At 44.7% G+C, this 17,868-nt stretch overlaps 1 protein-coding gene across 6 annotated transcripts in view; it reads right to left on the reverse strand.

Moving 5' to 3' along the window:
• Nucleotides 1–17,868, reverse strand: part of LOC126334869 (atypical protein kinase C) — a 704,619-nt gene that overhangs the window by 410,749 nt on the left and 276,002 nt on the right. The window contains exon 1 of one of the 6 annotated variants that reach the window (XM_049997566.1): nucleotides 9,356–9,496. The exons of the other annotated variants lie outside the window; for them this stretch is intronic. The gene's annotated coding sequence lies outside the window, so the exon portion shown is untranslated. Of the gene's footprint in view, nucleotides 1–9,355; nucleotides 9,497–17,868 lie in introns of those variants that run through there. 6 annotated transcript variants of the gene reach the window in all.

The raw sequence follows: 17,868 nt of genomic DNA on the forward strand, positions 1-17,868 counted from the left end.
GCGATCTACCCATCTAATCTTCAGCATTCTTCTACAACATCACATTTCAGGAGTCTATTCTCTTCTTGTCTAAATTGTTCATCGTAAACGTTTCACTTCCATGCGCGGCTACACGCCATACAACTAGTTTCGGCAAAAAATACTAACACTTAAATCTGTATTGTGTATTAACATGTTCCTCTTTTACAGACATTCTTTCCTTGGTAAAGCCATTATGCATATTCTGTCCTCTCTACTTCGGCCATCGTCAATTACTTTCTTGTCGTATTTACAAAACTCATCTGCTTCTTGTGCCTCATTTCCTGATCTAATTCCCTGATTTGATTCGACTACTCTCCATTAGCCTTGTTTTACTTCTGCTTATGCTCACCTTATTAACTTCTTTCAACACATAATCCATCCCATTCAAATGCTCTTCCGAAGTCCTTTGCTATGTCTGACGTAATTACAGTGTCATCGGCAAATCTAGTATTTCGGTACAGACGAAAATGTTACAGACACGCTCAGAGAAGTGAAACAGAAATCTTTGGAACGAAGGCGAAGTTCTCTCCATAAAATGTCAAACTTTGCATTTAAAGTATATACATTACAGATACATTTTGAAACAAATTTGCTTTATTCATGGTATACTTAGCGTAATGGTCACGTAACTAATGAGGAAGCACTGAACAGAACTGGGGACCTAAGAAATTTTGTGCCACAACTTGACCAAAAGAAGGGATCGGCTGACAAGAAACATTTCGAGACGTCAAGGTATCGCCAATTTAGTACAGCAGGGAAGCGAGGGAGGTAAAAATCTTAGAGGGAGACCAAGAGATGAATACAGGAAGAAGATACAGAAGGATGTAGGTTGCAGTAATTGTTCTGAGGTGAAGAGGCTCGCAAAGGATAGAGTAGCATGGAGAGCTGCATCAAACTAGTCTTCGAACTGAAGTCGACGACAACAACAACAACGACGACGACGACGACGACGACTCTGCAAGAGAGCCGCTCTGCATCGCGGTGTAGCTTGCAGTCCAGGTTTCGAGAGGGTGCCTTTCTGGATGAGGTACCGAAAATATTGCTTCTCCCTACTTATACCTCCCGAGGAGATCACGAATGTAAAATTAGAGAGATTCGAGCGCGCACGCAGGCTTTCCGGCAGTCGTTCTTCCTGCGAACCATACGCGACTAGAACAGGAAAGGGAGGTAATGACAGTGGCACGCAAAGCGCCCTCCGCCACACACCGTTGGGTGGCTTGCGAAGTATAAGTGTAGATGTAGACGACGACCAATAAGCCTAGGATATGAGAAAGTAGGGCTCGTACGGATAATTGCAGTCCATCATTTCTCCCTCGTTTCGCAAGAGAACTGAGCAAGAAGAGGTACAAAATACTCTCTCCACTGTACCGAAAGTACGGCTCAAGAATTTATGCGGAATCATAGTTTATTCTAGTTGTCCGGCTGTCTGATATGGAGTCCAGACATTCAGTGAGAGATACTGTACGGCCATACTACAGAATCCTCTTCTACCATTAACAGCTGACAAAGTTTGGGAAAAAGAAACTTAATAGAAAGTAGACCTTCTGTGTAGCTGGGTATAAAAAATAGGCTGTAAAATGCCTCGTTAAACCTTTTAATTAATTCATTGCGTCAGTTACACCTAGGTCGCGGTCTCGCGTTCAGCAGCCAAAGAATCTCGCTGAACGCAGCTTGGAAAACAAGCTCTGCGAATAGCTTGTGTGAGCACTGTAGGGCGTCGGTGCGCATGCAGCGTTAGATCAAACTTTTCTCATTCTCTGCTAGAGGGCTGGATTTAGGTTTTCGGTGGCATCGCCCTGCCAAGTGAAGTTTGCGCAAGGGGAGGAGCAGGGAGTGGAGGGCAGCAGAGCAGATGAACGTCAATGCCGAAAGACGCTCGCCCCGCCCACGCACCAGGGAATGGGCAGTAAAGTGGGATTACACTGGTTGCCAGGGGACACAAGACGGCGAGACCCGCTCGGGACTTTTTACAACCCTGCCATGCGGAGCGGGCCTCTTATAAGCCCACAAACGGGAATGCTGTCGGCGATGGCACGAGTTACAGGGCGCTCTTAATGGAGCATAGCGTCTGGGGCAGTGACGCGGTCTCTCAGAAGGCGTCCCGTCGGCTGGCTACAGGTTACGGTGGCAATCTCGGGAGCTTCGGTTTTGCGGAGGGTCTCATCCATTTCTCAATTCTCAAAGAATAGTTGAAAAGCCTTACGGTGGATACTACAACAGTTTTAAAAAATAATTTACTCGTCATTCAAAAAGAATCTCATCATCATCGGAAATCACTTGTTACACCATTTCTTCCAAGTATCTTCTGGTCAAGAATTCGTCTTCTGCGAGAGGAATGAACCGGGGTACACACTGTCTCTCTTGGGGACACCTGACGGGCTACTTGAAAGGTAGCGGCCATCGTTTTTCGGAGCAAACACTAACGGCCAGTAGAGCTGGGTGCTATCCGTACGCCACTCCACAGCGCCGGTGGCAGAGCATGACACACAGATTTTCTGCAACATGTTGTATAAGAGATCTAATTACGTAGTTGTGACTGTAACTGTTACTATACTACTAAATCCCCTAACATCGAGGTACGTTCACTGTTCCACTGCCTTCAACTGGTGTGTGTCACTGACCTACCTCTTCGCGAATGAGGCCATGCCACATATGGAAAGAAATAGTTTAAAGGCAGAGCACTCCAAAAACAATGTAGTTATTGCAGCTAAGAACTAAGTATTTTTTTTTTTAAATAGCAAGTGGCGGTGTCCTATTGACGGACAGAACTGCAGTCGAGTCTCGGGCGCTTACCAAGTGATTTAAGTGCCTCTGTAGACTCAGATAACTACCTTAATGAAAAAAAAACTACGAAGAAAGATCAGGATTTAACCACCATTCGACAACGATGCCATTACACTGAACACAAAGGTCCGGTTGGGCGACGGAGAGGACGAATTGGGGCGCGTCTTTTCCGAAGGATTTATCCCGGAAATGGCCTCAATCTATTTACGGAAACAACGAAAAACAAACCTGGATGGCTGGACGCGGAATTGAACCCTGATGTTTCCGGAAGCGAATCCAGAATCGCAATTACTGGTCTACCCCGCTCGGTCGAATAACGTTAATTTAACCCAAAAAGAAGTAGCATTTCGAATTACTAAGCTGCATTACAGATGTGTGGAACGGAATTGATTCCATTACGGGTCCCAACGAGGATAGTATAAGCGTTACTGTAAATTCCTCAACTCTATCATGATGGCGTTCCCATAATGTCAAATGATACACGACGAACATTATGCGACCAAGCTTTCAGGTTGCGAGGGCGAAAAATTAGTTGACATTCCTCTTCCTCTCGTTTTAGGAAGTGTCTGAGAATTTTAAAACCTTTGAGTTAAAACCGACAGACGCATAGCGCTCTGCAGCTGCACCATACGATGTCGATTCAATACATCGAGAGATACGACAAATGCGGTGTAGTAACGCTGACGGAATTTCTGTAGAATAATTCAATAATTATTTTCTGTCCACCGCATTGTTTGCGACTTGCTGCAACACCACGTAGCTACTGCTAGCTTAAGGCCATAATAGTAAATGATAAAAGCACCATGTGGGTACTTGTGACACTCAACAACTTTTATTGGAGTGTCCGCCAAATACTGTATGTTTTCAGCTAATCCATCACCATTTATTACCCCTCCCTAAGGAGGTCAATAGCTGACGAGAAGTTGTGCACTGGTGATAATCTGAAACGGAGGAACTGTTTGCATGCAGAAACCTGACAAAACCAAAATTCTGGTGCTCCTATTTGGTTACACTATGTAGGAATATGCTAACAGGTTTTCAAGTTTGCTCTACAATGTAATCCATCAAATCAATTACCAAGGTTATTTTTTGCGTATTTCCTGTAATAAAATCAGGTTCCGAAATATTTGTCTCCAATGAAGTCAGAAAAATTATAGCTTCGCCGAAGCCTCCACTACTATTCATTAACTGTAGAAGAAACAGGAGTATTTTCTACGATTTTTCTGTGCGACCAAGACAGTGACAAGCTACTCAGCAGTCTTTAATTCTTTTAGTACATTCATTAGAACACCTACACTGCCAATCCAGAGAGACAAAACTCAAATTTTCTCTGCGTTTCGCTCTGTATCTGCTGTTGTGGTGCTTTTACTTTCACGGGAATATGCCTCATGTTGATCGTAAGTTCTACGTGTGTATCCCATCATAGAGACAGGTCTCACCCTTCAGTCAATCTCACGGTAGGTTTCTTTTTAAGGATGGGGGCTACGGCAGAGTCAGTTTTCAGCGAACTGGGATCTGAAAACACTCTGTCGGTAAAGATGTAAGAATTTTAGCTCCTGAACAGTGGACTTCACACAGAGTACAATGCAGTAGTGATTCATCGTGTAGCACGCTTATGCGACGCCTTGGTAGAATATCACTGTTAAGGTGACATTTCTTCTGGTGGCCTTTCTTGAAAAATGTGTCATTGAATTCACCATAAAATTTACAGAACATTCAAATCATTCTTTAACTCCCTCCAGACGTTATTGATTTTTTAATTATAAACAGGATATCTCGATGGTCCAATGCTGCAGGTTCTGTTCTATTCGAATTTATCTTTCTTGTGACTAATTGAGGTCGGTGTCTGTCTTATGGAGCTTAACTTTTCCGCTTGTGAGAGTTTTATTACCAAATATTAGTTGACCACTTGCGTCTTGGGAGCACTTTATGCGGCCACAAGGGAGGTAATACTTAAGACACCCAGCGCAACTCCAACTTCCACTAAAATCTTCGTGCTTCAAAGGATTGTGTGTCATACAGCATAAAGTAACAATAGCACACAGGCATCTGAAGAGAGCAGTGCGTTGCTGAAACGCAGGATTCCACACTATTTTCACTGATTCAAGCAAAAAAACGTAAGCAACTGCGTGAGCTTAACTTCAGGTCCCATCGAAAACACCCAATCCCCTTCCTCTAATATACCACAGAACGTATTCGGCAATATACAGTAGGTGGAACATGTTGTTTATGGCTTATGTTTACCCACACAACTTCTGTACGATGCGCACAGAGGTTGAGTAAATGTATTGCAGGGTGACAATTATTGAACTGTATGAAATAAAATAGTCATAACTTCTGAACGGTTTGCGTTAGAACGTTCAAACTGCACGGTTGGAAGCTGGTATGATGGGAATTAGTATGGTTTGGTATGGCGAGAAGGCCAACTTTCGTCTGGATGGGTTCGTTAATAAGAAAAGTTGGCGCATTCGGGGGACTGAGAATCCGCATTTCGCAATCGAGAAGTCCCTTCACCCTCAACGGGTAACTGCGTGGTCAGGAATGTGCAGTCACGGAATAATCGGTGCGCTATTCCTTGATGGGACGGTGACTGCCGCAGGGTACGTGAAGGTTTTGGAAGATGACATCATCCACATCATCCACAGTAACCCTGATTTCGATAAGACGTGGTTCATGCAAGACGGAGCTCGGCCCCATCGAAGCATGAGTGTGTTTGAAGTCCTGGAAGAGTACTTTGGGGACCGCATTCTGGCTCTGGGGTTTCCAGAGGCCACTGGCATGGGCCTCCATTGGCCACCATATTCTTCTCCTTTTTGTGCGGCTATATTCAAGACAAGGTGTACAGCAACAACCCCAAAACCACTGCCGAGCTGAAAACAGCCATTCAGGAGGTCATCGACAGTATCGATGTTCCGACACTTCAACGGTTCATGCAGAATTTCGCTATTCCTCTGCACCACATCAACGCCAATGATGGCAGGAATATGGAACATGTCATAACCTAAATTCGAATATCTGTAGTGACATTTACTTGTTGAATAAAGTGTGTTACGCCGTAGTGAATACCAATATATGTTATTTCGTACATTTCAATCATTTTCATCCTGTAGGTTGAAAAGTGTGAGCAGCAATACTATCTCCACGCCAAGAGTGACTTTCGTCTCCAGTGCAGCAGTGTCAGGTTTGTGACTGTTGAACTTCTACCCGTCAAGAACTCACAGAAGGTAAATATGATCGTAGTTTAGTTTTCCATGTGTCTAACTTTCATACACAGTGTGAGGCTCGCATAACTCGGTAACTGACAGCAGTGTATGGGCCGAAATTGTGAGAGTGTCTACTGTAAATGGCATCCGATGATGGTTATCCTTTCGGTAGTCGGAGTAATCTCAGTACCATTGCTTTAGTATACTGGTAGTATTGTCCACCGATTCCATACCCATAAGTAATTAATATTGATAGGCGCCACATTCAAACAAAATCATCGGTACGCTGCTACATTACGTCCTCTCCCTTGATACGACCTCAGTTCGATTTAGGATATTAGAATGGCATGTACGGAGGGAAAATGTGAAACTAAAATTTCTTTAATACAAAATTATTCTGGATATTGTGCAGCGTCATAGTGTAAAGTAACTACAACGGCATAAAATCTAAGGTTTATTCTCAAGACTCTTTAAATTTTCTCTTACGTTAACTGTGAACTCTATGGACATTCCTTGACATGCCGCTGGGGATCTTCTTCTTTTACAGCGTTCTTTTCTCTTTCGCATACCCGCCACCATTATCTTGGAATCTAACTACAAGAGCCAGAACCAGATGTTCGAAGACAATTCGTATCACTGAATACCTATAGATGGAAAATTTCACATGACAACTTCAGGGAAAAGTTTCCCACATTGATGGAGGAACATAATGCGATAGTCGCACTCGCTGATAGGGCTGATTGTTATCTTTAGGAACTTAAGATTCTCTGGCCTACTTTCCCATTAATATTATTGTGGGAAACAACTATTTGCCAATGTGCATTATATAGAATTTCAAGAGACGGTATACAACGAAATGAATTACCACATCATGGACTGAAGATAAGGTGATGCTCGAATGAAGGACAAAGAGGTGGCAAATTTTTCAAGTTCACAGAATTATTAGATGTATATAAGTTTATCCCCATCACAGTTATCATGGGATTCAGTGAATATGTGGAGCTAGAGCACAGTAAGAAGCAGAAAAACATAATTTACATATTTAATTACATTAAGCACTCTGTGCCGCTTGTAAAAGGCAGAATTCGTAAGGAAACATTCATACATTCACGTGCGAAGAATCTTTATTAACACAGTAGAATCTTGACTATTCTATGACAAGCGAAATCTGGCCGGAGAGTTCACGTATCGAAAAACATGGAACGGAAATCTTTAAGTACAGATCTACGACAGGTACACATGTCATGTCTCAAAAACTGCAAAGCCACTGGAGAGCTCGGCCTGTTTATTTTATCATATGGCTCAAAGTAAGTATCGACTTATTAACTTCACCCCAGGAGAAAAAAAGAAAAACGTCTGTTGAGTTTCGTATTTCTACCTCGAAATATTTAAATGGAGACGTCTTACCACCTGCTACGCAGCTGTTCATCCACCTTCATTACATCGTACGGGTTATCTTTACAGTCGAGTATCCCGTTCCTTGAAATGGCTCTGAGCACTATGGGACTCAACTGCTGTGGTCATTAGTCCCCTAGAACTTACAACTACTTAAACCTAACTAACCTAAGGACATCACACACATCCATGCCCAAGGCAGGATTCGAACCTGCGACCGTTCCTTGAAGCGTAATGTCCCAGCCACAATAACAAAGTCATATGTACGAACCTACGAGTCCTATCTGGGAAACTGAATCGCCGTAGTTATGAACACAATACTGCACGCATCCTTACGCCATTTCTCTACTGACATGAAGATCTATATTAGCAAGTGTGATTGAAAGTGTCCTAAAAGCCTTTGGGCCTCGCTTTAGACGGCACTGGAAGTAGCCTGCAAGGATATTACTTTCCAAATATCTTCATATGTAAACAGATACATGTAGGATGACCTTCGTATCCAAAATACAGGGCAACATCCGCGAGAATTTGCACACTTTAAAAATGCCAGGAGCTTTACGTCGTCATGATGCTCCAGACCTACGGACAGCTTCTACAGGTGCACATTTAAAGAGTCCTGAGGAACTGAGAAAAGTTGCAGGTCGTGGAAGTAGTTGCGCTTCTTACGAAATATTTGTTGCTAAAATTTCTCCGCTGTCCAAAGGCCAGAAGTGCACTCCTTTTCCGTATCCGCAGTTATAGTTGATTCATTCTCTTCGCGATCTTTACGGAACATCATACATTGTCCACATATGTTAACATGTCCCATTGAAACCATATTCATGAAATCTTTACTTGCTGCTGCGATCCCATAGACTGAATACTGTTCAATATCTGAGGTAACCTTTGATACGCTTCAGTATCTGCACGAACTCCACGTGATCTTAAAGGCCAGTAACTTCATTGCGCACTTTTTACTTCCTCAAACGTAACCATGGCTGTACGACCACACAAGAGCCTGCTGCGGCATATAATACGGCTGTAGCAATTCCCCTTTTCTCAGATAAATTCAAATTTCTCGCCACTTCCTCAGGTAACTGTAAGTTGTTCTTTATAGTTTTTTGTGAATAAACTCAGAAGATAGTTTCCTCTCAAACGGTTTTCAGTTATTTGAAGGCAACGGACGATTGATTGCAAGAAGGACACGACTGTGAACGAAATGTCATGGCATGTTTACAGGTAGCCAAAACGGTAAAGTGATCCTTTTTTTTATCAGCAGACTTACGTACGGGCCGCTTAGGCTTGATGCTGGAGAAGGTTTCAGAAGCAGTGGGTGCTATTATTGAAGCTGTTAAATATTATTGCACTCAATAACGTGCGGTGAACGTAATCATTTACAATGCCACTGTCACACTTCTAGCCGACGCATTACGTGTTTCGATTGTCTTGTAAGACTAGCGAGAAGTAAAAATGGTAAAGCTGCCGTCAGCCCGAAGGTTGTTTTGAAGAAGACAGTGCTTTACTAGACATGTTCATTTTGAAGATGTTATCGTTGATCGACCGTTTAACGTGGACTACTGATCACGGCTGCAATAAGCATTTTTTCTGTTTAACAAACTCTGAAAGCAGTGAAAGGAGTTGTAAGTGACAGGTAAGAATCCTAGTACTTGCCAGACGTAGTATTAGTTGTCTAGCACTTTACCACTAAGGCACTTTTTCTGATGAATTATTTCGTAAAATTTAAACCGATTTTCCATGTGGCTCGTTGCCGAACTAATGCGGCACGTGCGCGACACTAATGCGTTTCGAAACGAAAAACAAGAATAATCGGCATGTCATTGTGGTGTGACCAGCTAAACGAGTATGGTAGCGAATGACGTGAATGAAGCAGAGTGCGGTGGTACTCGCGCGCAGACGACAGGGGAAGGCGGAGCTGCGCGCTTGCCGGGAGCAGGGAGAGCAGTGGCTGGCACCTGTGGCGTACGGCGGGTCGGGGTCCTCGTCCTCGGAAGCGGACAGTTCGCGGTGGCACTCGACGAGGGCGGACTGGTGCAGCTGGCAGTGCTCCTGGTGCTGCTGCAGCGACCGGCCCAGTCCGCCGCCCCCGGGCCCGCCGCCGCCCCCGCCGGGCCCGCCGCCGCCGCCGCCGGCGCCCCCGCACAGCACGACGGCGAGAGCGCCGCCGGGCCCCAGGTCTAGCGAGGGCCGGCGCGAGGCGACGGCGGCGGCCGGCGGGCCCGGGGGCGGCGGCAGCGCGTCCGCGGCGGCGGCGGCGGGCGCGGGCGGCGGCGGCGGCAGCTGCTGGTGCAGGTGGTCGTGGCGCGGGTGCGGCGGCTGCTGCTGCGCGCGGCGCGGCGAGCGCCCGCGGTCGGGCAGCACGGACGTGGCGCTCCAGTAGCCCCACGCCATGGCCGCTGCAGTAGCCGCAGCCGACTGCGCCGCGCTCGCCTCGCCTCGCCTCGCCGGCCGCACCGACCCGGCCTGCCCCGGCCAGCCGCGCCGCCCGGGACGCGCCGCGGCGCCCGCGCGCATGCGCACTGCGGCGCCGCCGCACCGCGCCCGTCCGGTCTCCTTCCCTGGCCCCCAGCTTCCAAATTAACCTTCTTCGAAATGCGCGCTTTTTGGGACACAGGTTATCAAACGTGTCGGGGGAAAAAAAATGGTTCAAATTGCTCTGAGCACTATGTGACTTAACTTCTAATGCCATCAGTCCCCTAGAACTTAGAACCACTTAAACCTAACTAACGTAAGGACATCACACACATCCATGCCCGAGGTAGGATTCGAACCTGCGTCCGTAGCGGTCGCGCGGTTCCAGACTGTAGCTCCTAGAACCGCTCGGCTACCCAGGCCGGCGTATCGGCCAGATGTCTCCACTAACTGTTGTATGTTGCATCAGTTTAACTGCATAGAACAAATTCTATGGATATAGTGGCTCCGTACCCTACTGCTAGGAAACCATAGTTTGCGATACACCACCACCACCACCACCACCACCACCACCACTACTACTACTACTACTACTACTACTACTTTGGACTTTATTATTACATAGGGACGGCAACAGTAGTCGCAAAATTGCGGCCCGAACAAACTGTTCGTGCGACTCCCGTTACTAAGCCGTATTTTATAATAATATGCTTCCACCAACAGCAAAATCAGGATCTCTAGTGTTTATTTTTCTTCCTCACTAATAACGAAAATATGTACGGAGAGAATAATATTAAAAAATGAGCTAAGTGAAGTTCGCCGCTTACGTCACAACCGCAGTAGTACGTATCGCGACCAATGCGGGGTTAATAAAAGTGAGACGGGGAATATTTTATTGGTTGTCTTTCAAATGCTCTCATCCCAGGATCGTGCGCAACTAGCAGCGATCAGCTGATAATGCTATATATGCCAAATGGGCAAAACACGAACACACGAATGGGCATTATAGACAGGGTCATTTCCAAATGTGGAATTATCAGCAGCAAGTAATACGAAATCAGGTTAAGGCTCTTGCTGTGAGAGTACAATTACTGTTTTTAATTAATATAATATTAATACAACATACTAATGTGTGTTGGTTACCAAGAAATAGTAATATCGGTATGGGACATCGTGGTAACGCGGCCAGGACGAAAAAAGTGGCCATTCAGTATGTTTTACCCTGCCGAGAAGTGGTCAAACTAATTGTAATATAAATCGCCGTTCTCTCAGGGAGGCTGACAGAATAATCTCGTTCCGTTACTTTTTGATGGATACTGAGCTGTGCTCAGCCGTGTTGGTACTGATTGGTTTCCGTCCTCTGTTGGAGGCCATGCCGTATCGTTTAGTTGACATGGTTGCGGTTGGTTGTCTATTTCTCGTGTCGACTGGCGCCACTTGGTTTCGCAAGCAATGCCTGTCCGCAAGTGACAGGAGTGCCTGTTATCGATATGTAGTGACTGTGGCCCTATCTTTTGGGCGACGTTGTTGCTCTTTCGGGTCGTGCCAATGTGCAGTTCGGAAGGGGGACTCAGGAGGGGCAGGTCCGTGCAGTGGGGAAACACGCCGGGACTGCTAGCGGCGCTCATGGACTACCGGATCGAAGGCCTGTGGTCACGGGGGTGCACGACATTGTCGTAAACCGGATCCTGCAAGCTTTAAGTTGAGAGCATTTCAATTCAAGTAGCGAAACCTCCACCGTCGTGAGATCTTGCGATTCTCCAGTGACTTGGATTCGTGTTGCTGCTCATAGTGTTGCTGAGGCCAAGAGCAGCGAGTGGAGTGCTTGCGGAAGGCGGATCTGATTTGCTTTCTTGGCCTTCTAATTACTATTTATCGCGTTCAGTTTGTTCCTATTTGTTAAGTTCAACCAGCGGTATTTTCCCTGCCTCGTGGCCGCTAACGCCCCAGATACCTGCCCTGGGCGGTTAGTGTGTGTAAGGGCAGTGTATGTTTCATCGCCTTGCTGGTGCTGTCCAGTGAGGTGTGTAGTTTTGACAGCTTTCTTGTTTGTAGATTGGTTGGCTATTCTTCTACTCTGGTGGTAGTGACTCCTTTCTTGTTCCAGGCGCTCTAAGCACAGTATTTTGCGGGTGGAGTCCAGACCGCCGGTTCCGGCTTTGGCGTATTTTTACATCTTAGCATTTGGGATTTTTTGACGTCAGCTAACCTCAGCAAGATTATCTTTAGTCATTCGTTGGACTGCCACTAGTATGAGTTACCATCTTGTGAAGTGAATGCAACTCTCGGCTGCCTGTCTCATCGCTCGCGAAAGTGTTTTTTGCCGGACCTACTCAGAGGTTGATTCCTGGTGCACCGTCTGTGACTGGCCCTTGTGTTTTATTATTATATTTGCTGTTTTATTGTATGTTTCTAAATTTTTTACATAATTGCCATTCTTGGCGTTACAGCAGGTTTAAATGGTTGTGCTACCAAGTTTACCATCATATTGTCTCACCTGTTTGGTGATCAGTTGCCTGTCTTTTTAAATTAACCTTTTCTATTGCATTGCTGTTTTACAGTGTTTTTGCTAATTTTTTTTATAATTGCCGTTCTTGGCGTTAAAGGCTTTCAGCCGTGACTGTGGTTACTCGCCTTCAAATTGAAATTGGGATCACATTGGCTTGTTTTTATAACATTCTTTGCTCTGTCTGTATTTTATGTTCATTACGTAAATTGTTACGCACTGAAAGCACTATTAATTACACAGTTATCTATTCCTTCATTAACAACATGTGATATCTTTATTTATTGCTGAGTCTCGAATTACAGTTTTAAACTAAATGTGTTTAGTTGGAAAAGGGAACCAATAGTAACTGATTACGGCCCCGTCCACAATCGTAACCGAATCCTGCCTTCTTTGATTACCAGGTCTCAGATACGTTATTATTTTTGAGTCTTCTGGCGTAAGGTAAGTCATTTATACGAGGGTAGTTTCAAAAGTTCTCGGAACCACCACGAGAGGTCAGCGCTAGCGCAGCGAGTTGTTCATGTGATATTTATTGGACTGTTGCCTTATAACACGTGCTATGTCACTGCTCTTCGAAGACAGCTGTAGCGGTGACGTGGCTCTGTTGTTGTTCCCGCGTCGTGATTTGCGGGGATGTAAAAAAAAAAAGAATCGAAATGCGAGCAATGATTAAGTGCTTCGTAAAGGAAGATATGAACGTAAAGGACATTCATGCCGATTTCCATATTACACTGGGTGACTCTGCTTCTTCATATTCAACTCTTGCCAAGTGGACAAATGAATTTAAATTTGGTCGGGAGAGCTTAGATGATATTCCCCGCAATTGTCGGCCGCGATGTGTCACTACTCCAGAAATCATTGCAGAAGTGCACAAAATGGTCATGGAGGATCGCCGATTGAAAGTGCGTGAAATTGCTCACGCTTGTCAGATGTCATCTCAAAGGGTACATCACATTTTAACGCAAGAATTGCTGGATAAAACACACATCAAAATGAACATATCGGAACAATGATTAGACCATTTTAGGAGAAACGTACAAGATTTTTTGCGCCGGTTTGTGACGACAGATGAAACTTGGGTAACTACTATATCCCAAACACAAAACAACAGCCAAAGCAGTGGAAACATGCTAATTCTCCACCACCAAAGAAAGCAAAGCAAAGACAATTTCTTCGGCGTTAGTTCTGGGATGTGAAAGGGACTCTATTTGTAGATCATCTCCCCACTGGGCAAACAGTTACGGGTGAATATTATGCTAAGCTCCTGGACAAACTGCAACAAAAGATACGCGAAAAACGGCCACGTTTAGCAAGGAAGAAAGTCATCTTCCATCAAGACAATGCGCGCTCGCACACGTGTGACATCGCCGTGGCAAAATTACACGAACTAAGATATGAACTGTAGACACACCCGACTTAACCACCTGATAAGGCCCCGCCAGACTTCATCTCTTCCCAAAACTGAAAATTTTTCTTGGTGGACGGAAGTTCACTTCAAACGAAGAACTGAGAGCTAGAATTGACAAGTATTTTGCAGGCCTGGAGGAAACTCATTTTCGAGATGGATCAAGTCACTGGAAGATCGTTGGACCAAGTGCATTAATCTACAAGGAGACTGCAATGAAAAATAGAAAAAAGTGTCAGTGATGTAAGTACTTTTTTTCTATTCTGTTCCGAAAACTTGTCAATCCACCTTCGTATTATTCTTTTTACCTCACTTGTATGGAAAGTAATTTTTTCTTTTGCAATATCAATGTTTAAACAACGTCTTTTGGCCTACAAATGTAGTTCCACGTTCTTTCTTTCAGCTTGGTGGTTTATACAGAAAGCTGCTATCCGCCATTCTATCCATTTGCTACAATTTTGAATTAATTGAGTTGTATTATTTAAAACAGTCTTTGTTCTGTTACACTTGGTCCTATAGAAAAGTCCAACTGAAAACGGTCTACAGCAATTGCCTGGTATTCTTTCAGACACTAGAGCGCTTTCGGAATTACTCCTTGTATTCCTTCACAGCTGGGAAGCGATGATAAGCTTTAACCCTCTCCCACTCCCTTTCTTCGCTCCCTGTTTTTATCCATGCTACCTTCATAATTTGAAAGAGACTATTCCAATTGTCAAAAGCGTTCTCTAAGCATATAAACGTACATTGCTTCCCTTTAATCTATCTTCCAACATAAACGGGAGGGTCGGTATTGCCTCGCGTGTTCCTTCTTTTCTCCGAAACCCAAATTGTTCTCCTCCGAAGTCGTCGTCTGCCCTTTTTCCTTGCTTCTGCAAGTAATTCGTGTCACTATTTTGCAACTATGACTCATGGTTCTTTCACACCTCTCAGCACATGCCTTCTTTGGTATCGTTACATTTCTCTGTAATTCTGAAGGTATTTCCCCTAACCAATTTTTCAGCACCAAAAATTTTCCTCTTTCCAACTCTCACAATCCTTCATTACGATCAAACAGGCCATGAAGGCAGGAACATGCGAACGGGGAAGGAGTAGAGTCCAAGAGGTGTACAGGGGACGGCCCCTCTTAAAGAAAAGACCGGACAGCTACTACAAGCCAACGGTGGGCAGCGGTTAAGCCGCTCTGGGGGATCGGAAGAATGCGCGGGGAATCGGCAGCACGTGTGAAACGCGCACGCGATTACAGAGGAGGAAACTGCGCAAGGATTCCGGTTTAATTACGGAGCAGTTGCCAAAGCCGCAGCCGTGCCACCACAAAGCCCGGCATGTTTCTCTCAGGCGCGCGCCAGGCAGCTGCCGGCCGCCCCCACTCTCTCCATCTCACCTCCCCCCCCCCCCCCCCCCCCACACACACACACAGCTTTGTCTCATTTTGCAGAGCGGCCATTTCGCGGCGCGTGATGTCCCGACGCAGGTCATCACGGCGGATGAAGCGAGTGAAGCGAATAAAAGCGCAAATTCACAAAGCTAGAGCCTCTCACACAGAGAATAGAATTTAACGTCGCGTCGGTCTAGACCTCTCTAAAAATGGGACAACCAGCTCGAAGTCTGAAGACATCGGGTGCATATCTGCGCTATAACCGTTATCGCTTGAAACTGTGTAAAACATGGAAAATACGACTTATTACTTGGCAAAGCCAAGTAGTTACCTCGCCGCGGTGGCACCACCGCAGTGTTCATGCCCGAGAAACATGGTGGGGAGGCAGTGTTGAGTGCATTCCTACATTCCTACAGGCGGGTAGGTATTACATGCCGCCAGTCTATCGCCACGTTTTCAAGCGACACAGTATCCGAAAGACTAAAATTAATACCTAAATCTGAAAGCGGTGTTCGCTGTTGTGTTTACGTGACGGCCGAGAATCTATTTTGCTAACCCCGTCAAATATCGGTTTCCGAATGTCACTTATCCAAAACGAGTAGATTATGTAAATCAGCTCTGTGAAACGAAAGTATCACCGACTTCGTAGATTTTTTTTAAAATTATTATTTACTGGAGGCGTCAGATCACGCACATTACGGGAAATAATGGTGAAGTTATCAATGGCCGAACTTTGCTGTTTACATAAATTTTGGACACTTACAACGACTAGAAATATTCAGAATGGTTAACGACATTGCGAGCAATCAACGGAGTATTTCGCGTGATTTTCTACACCATTAAAATTAGCTATGTTGCAAAAAGTAGTGGCATAGTGGACGGGATTAAACACAGGTGTGGTGAGCCAGCCATTGCCAGTTTGAGTCCCAGCAGGAACCTTCAAAATTTTTTGTTCTTCACCTAAATGATTTTATTCATTTACTTTGTTCAATTAATCACATTTATTTTGTTTTTATCATTTGACACGTCGTTTTGATCATCGTATTAGCCCTTTTTGTATACCCAACACCATTTTGATGGTGCTTCAAAAAGTCGATCCCATCCCTCCCATTGTGAGTTATCGAATGTTTTGTCACCAGCAAATGACTGAGGACGAGAGCGTTTGTCAGTACGAGAAACTGGTGTAACAGTTTTCAAGGTAGCTTGATACGGAGGATAGCATGGTTGTCGCCAATTTTTTTTGTTAATTTAGGAAACGTTTCAGCATTTGTGTATTTTGTTTCGTCAAAGACAAGTAAAATGTGATTCTCCTCAAATAAGGACTGCATGGTCCATTTCCGACCAATAATCCGACATTTTAGTTTTTGAGACATATATGAGAAGTGAACTCTTAAAGAAACCCAAATCACTGCCTTCATGCACAACAATTAAACGTTGAACGGCACTTTCATTCTAGAGTACAACTCACTCAGTGTCACTTTGCAACCTTTATTTACGGTGTAATGTACGTGAATCAGTATCTCACCTAATTGAATCATTTTTCAACTAGACCTCATGTTCGTAAAAAATCACACGTGTATTTTGGCACCTTTTGAAACTAAATCTCAAGACAGAACAATTATTTTTCTAAGAGTTTCCTTGATAGCCTTAAAATCAGTTCTATGTGACAAAAGCTGCACAAATTTCGCATAGTTGGTATTTCTTTATGTTGTTCGTAACAGCTAGAAATTGCTGGGTCATACTACACGTACGCTTATCGTCAACAAAACACTTACAGCGAGCACCTCGCATCTTCTTCTTTTGTGTATAAACTTGCAACATCCTTCCGTAATTTGCACATCACCATGTTGTTCAACTTTAACATTTTGGCTGCACGTTCTGTCGCCATCTCCGCCGGTACGATAAATCCCTGCTCTTCTCACCATCAATAGTTCCATTCACATAACGTATGCCGTCGCGCCTGCCCGCGAAGACACTTTCTCCTCACCTTCCATGCTTGCACTGCGGCGTAACAATGCGACTACTTTAACCGGAGTGTGACTCAACGTAGTCAAGTAATAAGGTTGGTTCCTGCTACTGCCGCATTACCAGTTCTTCATGCTGGGTAATACTAGTCAACAACAATATTACTGCACCTGGGAGGAGGACGCTTCGATCATCATATCTTGAGTTTATATCGTGACATTTCCAGAGGACACGCTGAGGCACTTCGTAGTACACGAGTGTGTATTGATTTGTCTCGTAAGATCGTTCGCCTTTCGTCACAGCGCAATCACAAAGAATGCCTGGGCACACTACGACACAATGGTTGCCGGCCTGTCTGCTTCCACACTTCACACACAAGGTAAGGTCGTTGCGTGACATAACTAAATAATACAGATCGGTTTTGTAAACAAACTCTTTATTTCCTGCAGTGTACACCACTACTGTCGACTATATATTGCTTATTCTCTTGAAGCTTATAAACAGCATTATTCCAAAATGAACTCTTCGACGTTCAGTATGCGCTCCTCCAACAGGTTGAGACGCTTGCCATTCAGGAAATTCTGCATGTAACGTAATAGATGAAATACACAGAAGCGCGGAAGAAACTGGTATAGCCATGCGTATTCAAATAGAGAGATGTGTAAACAGGTAGAATACGGCGCTGCGATCGGCAACGCATATATAAGACAGTAAGTGTCTTGCACAGTTATTAGATCGGATCCAGCTGCTACAATGGCACTTTATCAAGATTTAAGTGCGTTTGAACGTGGTGTTACAGCCG

This window comes from Schistocerca gregaria, chromosome 2 (genome assembly GCF_023897955.1).
Source record: "Schistocerca gregaria isolate iqSchGreg1 chromosome 2, iqSchGreg1.2, whole genome shotgun sequence".
In the NCBI taxonomy this organism is placed as follows: domain Eukaryota; kingdom Metazoa; phylum Arthropoda; class Insecta; order Orthoptera; family Acrididae; genus Schistocerca; species Schistocerca gregaria.